Here is a 10,304-nt window from a genome sequence, read left to right on the forward strand (position 1 = left end):
GTTTGAGTTGACCTTAAATAGGTTCTGATCATAAACGAGTTAACACAATTAATCCGTTTACTTAACCGTGTAGGGTTAGGGTTGAGGGGTTCAACCCATATAACCCGTTTATGACCCGTTTAACTCAATATGTTATAATTGTAAATATGATCTATGTAATATGTTATGTGTTTAAACCTAATTACTATGAATAGTGAAGTCATTTCAACACAAATCTTGTCTGCGCCTTATGATTTTTCTTCGTATTTTGAATATTTGAGTTAATTGTGACAAAATTTTCTATTATGTATTATTTGATTAAATATTAAATGTCTCGTTTTGATAAACAGATTATTAAACGGGTTAATACGTTTACCCGTTTAATAAACGGGTTGGATTAGTGTTGAGAGTTTTTGACACGATTATTAAATTGGTTAAGTTTGGGTTTACCTGTTTAATATAATACCCTTATATCGACATAACACGATTATGATCCACGAACACGAATTGTCACCCCTAATTCAAGTTGATATTTTTTCTTCGTAAATTTGTTCCCTCCACTTTTGAACCTTTTTTCTGCTTCTCATTTCTGGTAAGTTTCAGAGAAAATGGAAAGGAAAATGAATTTAGGGAGTCCTAGCTATACCAATGACTTGGTGATCATGTTGAGTTCATTTGCTTGTTGTATACTCTAACCTCTTTTGTTACAGGTAATATTCTTTCCAGGCCAATTTGGAAAATGAATGATTGAAGGAGAGTGTGAAGTCATGGTGGTGCTTTTGCATCAAGAGTGATTGAAATCCAAGAAGCAACCTCAGCCACATGATGTAGGGGAATATATTTTTGTTGACTCCTCATGATCCATGATGCATGGTGCTAGATCTTGTCCACACTAGTGAAACATCAATGGACCACATGAGGCAGTGCAGGCTTTCTATGGTGGTGATCAGGCCCCACTGGGACCCACCCACACAATTTCACCTCTTTATTTCACACACAGTGGGGTAAATGTGGTTGCTGATAATGTCGGATGTGAAATGAAAGCAGGGTTTGGTTGTATGTCCATCACAAGGGTGGTGAGACCTCTTCAAGGTACAATTTTGGTCCCTTCTTTACTGGACATGAATATTATTTCCACCCAGCTCTTGCTACCCATCTAGTAGAGCATTAAGACTTGTAAAAGAGCCCGCCATTTATTGTCTATTTGGGCTCTCCCTCTCTATTCATTTTTCATATACCATCCCATCTCTCTTGCACACACTTGAATTCAATTGGTCCCAACTTCCCACTCACACTTCTTTCCTGCCCTCATATAAATTCAGATTTGGGTTAGAATGGACTCTTCAGCATGTACCATAATGACAGTGATATGGTGGTCATCACTAATCTTGAGAATATAAGTGGCTTTGGTTAAACATCTCTTAAAAAAATGAACGTCTCGAGTTCAACTTCAACTCGTTTAAATAAAGACATGCCTATTGCATAGGTGGACATATTCATTGTCATCACGAGAAATGCTATAAATGTAGTTGCGATTGCACAAACACAACCGTTGGATCTGTGGGCCCCACTGTGAGACTCGCAAGATTCAAGGGATGTGCTTAGCACCGCTCTCTCTCATCATATCTTGAAGGATTGGACCACATATCTATGCTTAAATGTCTCGAATTCAACTCTCCCAAATAAAGACCTGCATGTCGTAGGTAGAAATATTCATTCTCATCACGGGAAATGTTATAAGTTTAACCGTTGGATCTGGCGGTCCCATTGTGAAACTCACAAAATTCAAGAGTTGTGCTCATCTTATCTTGAAGGATTGGACCACAGCTATATGCTTGCAACATTTTGTGTAGGTGATGCAATTCAGTGCTCTGTCCTCTATTTCAAATTGGAGATATAATTAAAATCAGAACAAGTTGGATAATTTGGTGCACATCAAGACTCGAGCATTGATCCAAATGCATTCTAGGTGGTCCATTGGAAATCAGTTTGCAGTGTGAATGATCTTCTTGTCACCCACTTCTCATTTCATGCATAGTTTGTGTAGTATATTGGGATTTGAAATCTTAACTTGCTCCATTATGGCCCAAAAATAACAGTGAATCAAATGATACCAAGTATTAACTACATGCTTGTCACCCTGTTGGCACCATTGAAATGGTAAAAATTTAGGGTGTGTTTGTAATCGTTTAAAAAGATAATCGACATACAAAAAACACGTTAACAGAGCATCCGAAAATTATTTCTTGAATTTTTTTTTTTTTTTTAAATCTGTCTAATTTACAAAACACAACATCTGCGTTTGATAGCACGGAATCGATACATTATAAGTCCTTCATTAATGTTGTTACCATGACAAAAAGTTTAAAAAATATAATTATGTAACAGGTAAGCAACGACCATGAGGGTTTTTCCTAGTTTTGAAATGTAGACTTCTATGTAAAATATCTAGGATTAGGATTTTTCATAGACTGATCATCGTCTGTTGTACTCTGCTCACTAGCAAATGTAGTTCCACTGTCACATGGATATAATTGGTAGGGTCTTCACAATGGCCAGTTCAGTTGTTCCAAAGAACACCCTCTACCCCACCCTCCCTCCTATTGCCAGCTTGTTTTTATTTTTTTATTTTTTCATGAAAGTCCACAGCTTTCAGGGCTGGTGTTCCTGAGTGGGACATGGAGTGTCTAATGATGAATTAGGGTTATGGGACACTTCACATAGTAGAGGACTATTTAGGGTTTGTTTTGAATTACAGGCATATATGCATGTGTTCAAATTTTGGAAATTACTCCAGGTGTCACATTGGATACCTTCCCCTAGTACATTTTAAATTATCAATCTATTCCATGAGCTGTCATATTTACTATGGTATGTTTTGTCTGACAGTTCTATCAAGTTAGGCTTGTTTGTGCTTAAATTTTCAAACATTATCAAGTAATTTAAACTTGGGAGCTTAATTTGCTCATATATGGAACCATTCATTTTAAAAAACTCTTCTTTAAAACCTAATTTTTATAACTTGTGGAACTGATTTGAAATTTTAGCATGGTACTAAATAACATGTATATGCAATTTAATAAGAAGTAAAAACAAAATTGTTTTTCTTTTATCCTACCCAATAGGAGATTGGAATTTAAACTTTGTTGTTCACTTTATAGTGTTATGCTCTGCTGTAAGAGTTTACGCCATGCAAATGCGAGGCGCAAAACAAATATGACGTAATAGACTTTTCTACACAAGTGTATATCTTTTTGAAATACACTAAAGACATGTAGAGTTATCTAAACTTGTATATAATTCTTTAAAGGATTTTAGAACCCAATTCGAGAATATCTTTAGATCGTCCTGTAAGACTATTTGCCTATATAAGGAGGTGGAACACCGATCAAGCACACTTAGCACTTCAGGGGATTTTTTGTGCTAATGTTTCAACGTTATCAAGTGATTCGCTGCAGATAGTAGGTTGTTTACCCATTTCAAATCTGGTAAAAATCTATTAAAAATAAATAATTTATATTTAGAAGTTAAATTTGCTCATGGTTAAAATTGAAATTTGCTGAAACGAGTTTGATTAATGTTATAGCTCCAAATGATTAATCCTTTTTTTTTTTTTTTGGGAAAACACACTTACAACCACAATATTGGCTCCAGTAAGCTCTAATACTCAACTTCCACAATATTGGCTCCAGTAAGCTCTAATACTCAACTTCCCCTAAAATTTTAATCTGGATTTACGAAATCTATGTGTACAAATGCTGCATGTTTTACATAATCATCTAATATATTTATTAAAAAAATGAACAACATGAAAATAGTGAGAAGATAAACATCTATCTTACTGAAGTGATGAAGTTTTCCATTATATTCATCACCTTTACAATTGTAAAGCATGCTTTATTACTGACTCTAGTTATCAATGTAATGTCATAGACTGTGAGAAGTCATAGACAACAATCTTTTTGGCACATTCTCTTCACATGCTTAGGTACTTGGTTGAAGGACCAATCCTCTGAATTTTTATTTTAATTTAAAAAAAAAAAATTAAGAAAAATCATTTTTTTAGTACCATTCAATGTTTGGGTGTTACTGTTTTGAAGCTTGAGCTATATATATATATTTGATTTAAAAAAAAGTTATGGTTAGTTCTCAATCAAAAAGTAGGAAACATATATGTTTTTATGAGACCCCCCAAATACAAGCATTAAAGCTTCTAACCCCAAAAAAACATTCCTCCAGGCCAGTGGTCTCTGCAACTTTAATGTATCAGTAAGGTGCGCATCCAAGTCACTTCTAATAGATCAGAAGCACAAATTTTGGCCCCCCTCTTCGCCATCACGAATGAAGTTGCCGGGCAATTGTGTTCGTCAAAATAAGGCAATTGATCGAACCTTTTTGTGCACCAACTTTGATGTGTGGTCCTCTTTTTGAGCTGCATTTTGAGCAGAAGTTTGGTCCATGCACTACAGTTGGTTGGAAAAGGATGCACATTTTTTTTTTTTTTTTTTTTTTGCCTTTTTTTTAAAAAAAAAAAAAAAAAAAAATCCTTTTTACTTTTGTAAAATGGGCTTTTTCCATCCACAAACTCAAAGAAGGATTATGCAAAAAAGAAAACTTAAGAATATTGAGAGTAAATTGAATTGATGGCTGATAAATTATTAAGAAGGGGACCATTGAAAGAGAGCAACTTGTTAGTTTTAATATTCCAAGAATTGTTTTGTTTTTTACTAATAAATATTCCAATTCTTGTTTTTGTTTTTGATTTCATATTTAATGACAGGATCAAATCAACCATTTCTTATGGTAATATATATTTTTAATTAATTATTATTATTATTATTATTTTTTATCGGGGGACTTAAGAGGTTTATCAGTTAGCAACCAATAAGATGGAGTAGGGAAAAAAAAAGGACTGTTCAGTAGCATCCATATCCTGATGTTGGTCTCTCTCAAAAATAAATACATACATACATATAAGATATATAGCATTTGTCATACTACTTTTTGTTGTCTGCAAGCCATTTAAACTGATCCATCAGAAACATTCACTTGAAACATTCAGTAGTGGCCAACATTGCATTGAGGCTACTTTGAAAGAAAATGAGAGACCGGCCACTAGCTTGCCTCAGTGAAGCGTTCTAGTTTTTTTTTTTTTTGGTTAAAAGGGTAAGCTTTATAAATAAGAAATATGTTCAACAGAGCAACCAATGAAAGAGAACTTCCATGGCTTAGAACAATACAAAACACCAACATCTTGCACAGTCAATAAAGCTATTACTAATCTGAGCCTATCAAGAGTTGTAACAGACAAATGTAGTCATTGTTGCAGCAGAAACCATGATTGACCTCTTGCATATGCACATCCTTGTATGAAGAGTTGTTGCATAGCTTCCACGTTGCCAATCCTACTCAATTCTGAAGAGTTGTAGTTAATCAAGCATAAAACTCAGTTTAATGGAGTAGCCGATAATTTTATATAACTAAATCAATCAAAAGATTAATCTGAGAGAAAATTCAAGTAGCCGGTCCCATTCATATGAGATTAAAGCACGTATGATGGTGGTGAGAAAGACTCGCAAGTGAGAAACAAATACTTCAAAAGTAAACTAAATGTTCACAAAACACTCTTATATTATGACATTATTAGCATACACCACTGGGCATTTTCGGAGTAAAATGACACCCATTACTTTTTATTAGATCTTTGTTTGAGGGGTGTTTATGCATAGTGTTAAAAAAAGCAAAGGGGTTATTAACATATTTTTTCAAATAGGGAGTGAAAGTACTACGCGGAATATGCATTAGGGATGTTTTCTCCACTTGAACCTAAGTTTATATAACCAAATCAATCAGAAAAGTAGCCTGAAGGGAGAAAATTCACGCCCCCATTCATACGTGAATAAGGAAAGGATGACGATGATGATGAGGAAGAATCAGAAGAGTGAGAAAAATAATAATCGAGTGTTTAATTGATAATGGGTTGTACTCCAAACGTATATTATACTGTAAGTGCAGATTGGTATTGAATGGTGGGAAACAAAAGGTGAGAGAGCATGGAATAAATTTCAAAGTTCCCGTGGAGTGAAAGTCTTGACAATTCAACTAATTAACCTGGAATCTTAGTGATGTGTTTGTTGTTAAATCAGACAAATCAAGCATTGAAAAAACAAGAATTTCAATTGTTAATTTTCTTCTAAATTTCAATTAGAGATTGCTTTTTTTAGAAAGAAGAAAAATCTGATGAGAAGTCATAAAGATAAGTTGATATGAGTCCATTCTCCATTAAAATTTTCTTAACATAATATAATTTTATCATGACATAAATCAGAGAGTGTCATTGTCTATTTGTCGCACTTTGTGCCACCAACGCATGGTGTTGGGTTCCCTTGTTTGTTCGGTTGCTAATCTCTCACTTTCATTTGAAAACCCACTCATAGCAACATCAATGGTTTATTACAACTGCATCTTCCAAAAATATTACTTGGAGCATTCTATTCTCTCTCCTCTTTTTATTTTTATTTTTTAAAAATTTATTTATTTATTATTATTTTTTTTTGTCCTCATCCAACTTAGTACCAAATTGCCCTAAAATTTTCCCTTTCAATTTTGTCTTATTGCACAGTTAGTTGGAACTTTTTTATTTTTATTTTTATTTTTTAAGGTTTAATATGCCCCCGAGCCAAATTCTTGGTCCGATTCCTATTGCTAGCCTATATATTCTATTTTTTGCATTCCCTTCGTTTTGTTGATCTCATATTATGTCCTCTTATTTTTTATTTTCTTTATTGTACATTATATCATTTTGATATCAGATGAAAAACACATTGATTCTGCATCAGTTGATATAACAGCATATTGATCTTATATTATTTATAAATTATCCTTTAATGGAGTCGGTCCCCCATATGCACAATTTTCTTTTAAAAGTAAAGTGCGAGCACTGAGCACTTCTACCCTACCTAATTCAAATTAGAACCTTAAAATTGTTCGGATGACAAGCGATTTCACTCGAACTAAAACTTACGCATCCAACACGCTACTCGCATTTAATAGAAACCAACCACCAACCGTCCGACATCCTTATACAGTAATGGGTTAGAAAGTCAACAAAAAGCTCACCTACTAGACTCCAAATTAGTACTAATATTAGTTAAGCCTTTAATTAGTCCTTTTTTTTCTTTTCTTCACACTCGAAAAGGACTCCTTACAAAGTCATTCATGTAAATGTGGATAAGATAGTACTAAGAATTAATGTTTCCTCTAACATAGAAATGTGAAATAGAGATAATGAAAAAGAAAGATGGCATCACTTGGTATTTCATTATCAAAACTTAAATAGAGAAATAGAGACTCTTAAAATGACATCTTTAAAATGATCATAAAATGTTAGTATTTCAAAATAGATGCTTTAAAAACAGTTTTATTACACTTTTACTAATCAACCTATATGAGAGATACAATCCAAAGCCATCCAAGGGCTTTTGGGCTTATGTGGGTTCAAGGAATTTGGGCCTAGGTTCAATTGAGATATCTGACCTTGTCTTGAAGCCTATAGAAAAAACTGCTACAAAAAAGATATAAGTTTCTCATATTGTGAAAGAAAGAAGAAAAGATGAAACCTACACGAGCTACTCAGAAGCCCACCCATTTATCGTATGGGCGACTTGGGCCTTAGACCTGGCCGTCCAAGTTTGTAGTCCTAGTGTAAGTCACACATAGATCAGGAGTGAATGGCAAGAGCAGAAGTGCATAAGGGCAAAATCTAAGTCATAAATAGTGAGATCGGGAGCATGAGCGTGAGCATGAGAGAGGTAGCCGTTTAAAAAAATTATGTGACTTAAGTCCTACCAGTGACTTTCTAAATTGTAAGTTTGAAACAGGTTATCATCCTTGAGGTAAATTGGGTCCTAATTCCGGATTAATATACCTTATTGAAACTAAAAACTGACTCAGATGTCCATATAATCAGCCTAGTCCACACATTGAATAAGTAGAATAGCTGGAGAGTGTTCACTTGTTCAAAAAGCCTCATCTCCTTTATTATCATATATAAACACACACACACACACACATATATCTCATAAGAAAATAAAATGGATGAAAACAGTAATGTCTAAAAATTTCAGTGTATTGGAAAGCACATGTGGTATTAGTTAGATACAGCCACAGGAGAGTCTTCACTTACGGAGCATATTTCATTGAAGAGATGTGGAACTTGAAGCTCTTGGTGTTTGGATTTTGAAGAGTAACGCTACAATATCCAATTGATCTAACAAATAGCGTCGAACAAAAACTCTTTTCGGGTAAGTGATAAGACAGACTCTCTCTTTTCTTAAAGTGTTTTCATCAATAATTAACACTTCGGTCGTTTATAAAAACCCATCGACACTCCCATCATTTTCCGAAATTTGAAATGTTGTTTGCTTGATTTGATTGCACAATCAGAAGGAGAGAAGCAATGGTCATGAAATCATTTATCAGGGAAGAGAGGAGAGAGAGAGGCAGAGAGAGAGAGAGAGAGAGAGGTCATGAAATCATTTACGGAGGAGAGAGAGAGAGAGAGGAGTGAGTGGCAATGAAATGTGAAGCCACTGTCAGTGGTAAAAAAAAAAAAAAAAGGTCCCACATCGATAAAGTGAGCAAAAACCCTTCTCGTGCCTATATCATGACAAGCACCAGGCGGAGTTACAAATACGGAGCTGTGTGGCGAGGACAGAGCGAACTATTCTTTCGCCTTTTACTAAAGAATACCGTGCGCTCGCCACTGTTAGCAGCAGTAATTTTTTTTTTTTTTTTGGGTATTTCGGAAGGTAATTGTGGCTTTATTTTGGTTGATTTAATAATTTATGCATAAAATGTTGGTGTACAAATATACATTGATAAAAGTTAAACAATTTCTTATTTTAGAATAAGAGTTTAATTTCTTATTTTAGAATAGGAGTTTGGAGGGTGTTTATTTTATTTTATCTTAAATTATTGATTGATACGTTTTATAATTAATTTGTTTAGTAAGAGTTTGGAGGGTGTTTTTTTTATTTTATCTTAAATTATTGATACGTTTTATAATTAATTTGTTTAATTCAATCAAATATAAAATGGAACTTTCAAAATAGATTTATTATTTAAGACTCTCTTAACTAATACATGTAATTTTTCCTAAATTATGATGATCATCCTCAACTACTTAAAATTTGCAATATACCCATTTCAATTTTGCACGGCTAAAAAATAACTCTATTAGGCTAAAACATTGAAACTTTTTGAAAATCTGTTTCAAACTCCCGGATTAATTGCAAAAAATTCCTTGAACTATGAAAATTTTTCATTACCCTCTCTATCGAGATAATTACCAAGTTATTTATAGTTCAGAAAGTTTTATGCCATTAAATCTAAGGACAATTTATTTGCTTAAAAAAAAAAAAACTGACCACTTCAAATGGGGCCATCAGGAATTTTTCCCCGGATTGGTTTGGTTCTGAAAGGGCCCAAGATGAATTTTTTGCATTCTAGACAAGGTATTGGCTTATTGCTCACCAATTGGGTTGTTGGGCCCTTAGTGTTCAATCCATAAAGGCTGATCTTGCCGTTTCTTTGGGCTCTTTTCAGTTTTGCCCTCAGTTGTAGTTATGTTTCTTTTTACCGAAAATAAAATAATAATAATTGGTTCTGTTACTTATCAAGGAAAATAAAAATAAAAATTTGGACACTTGGAATTATTACATATGCATGTTCAAACTTGTAACTGTGTACATCTTTTTGGTTTTTCAATTGGCATGATTCATCAATATGTTTATTTACAACAAAGTATAATTCTCGTTGGGCCAATTCTATTGCAAGTAAATGAGTTTTTAGTGTTTAAATAACTCGACAAACACTAACACATAATCTTCTCACTCAAAATTAATAAATAAATGAATCCACAAGTATATTTTTGATTCCACCAAACTCCAACACTCAACTTCCTCAGAGAAGAGGGCTTATTGGTAAATTGGACTCAATTGTCTAATACATTAATTAACATTTTGAATTAGGAAAAGACTATTGAATTTGTAACACCATACAAACTAAACTAAAAATATATATATTCTCCTTCATTCTAACAGTATGAATCGACTCGACTCAATGAAATATATATTATACATATATATATTGAAGTTTGATTGAATTTTTTTAAACTATAATTTACTTGCAATGAAAAACTACATTAATTAATTTATTAAAAAATTGTAATTCAGTAATATTCCTTCAACCTCACAAAATGGAAGGACAGGTTGGTCATTTGAATAAAAACATAGCAAAACCGTGAAACAGGTATAAAGTTATTT

At 33.4% G+C, this 10,304-nt stretch overlaps 1 non-coding gene across 1 annotated transcript; it reads left to right on the plus strand.

Annotated features, from left to right (window-relative positions):
* Window positions 1-8,675: 8,675 nt before the first annotated feature.
* LOC132271993 (U5 spliceosomal RNA) lies at window positions 8,676-8,789 on the plus strand. The gene has a single exon (XR_009469942.1). It is a non-coding gene; the product is annotated as a U5 spliceosomal RNA (small nuclear RNA).
* Window positions 8,790-10,304: the final 1,515 nt, after the last annotated feature.

This window comes from Cornus florida, unplaced genomic scaffold, assembly GCF_030987335.1.
Source record: "Cornus florida cultivar Cherokee Brave unplaced genomic scaffold, ASM3098733v1 CherokeeBrave_3.0.0_Hap2_Chr08, whole genome shotgun sequence".
Classification (NCBI taxonomy): domain Eukaryota; kingdom Viridiplantae; phylum Streptophyta; class Magnoliopsida; order Cornales; family Cornaceae; genus Cornus; species Cornus florida.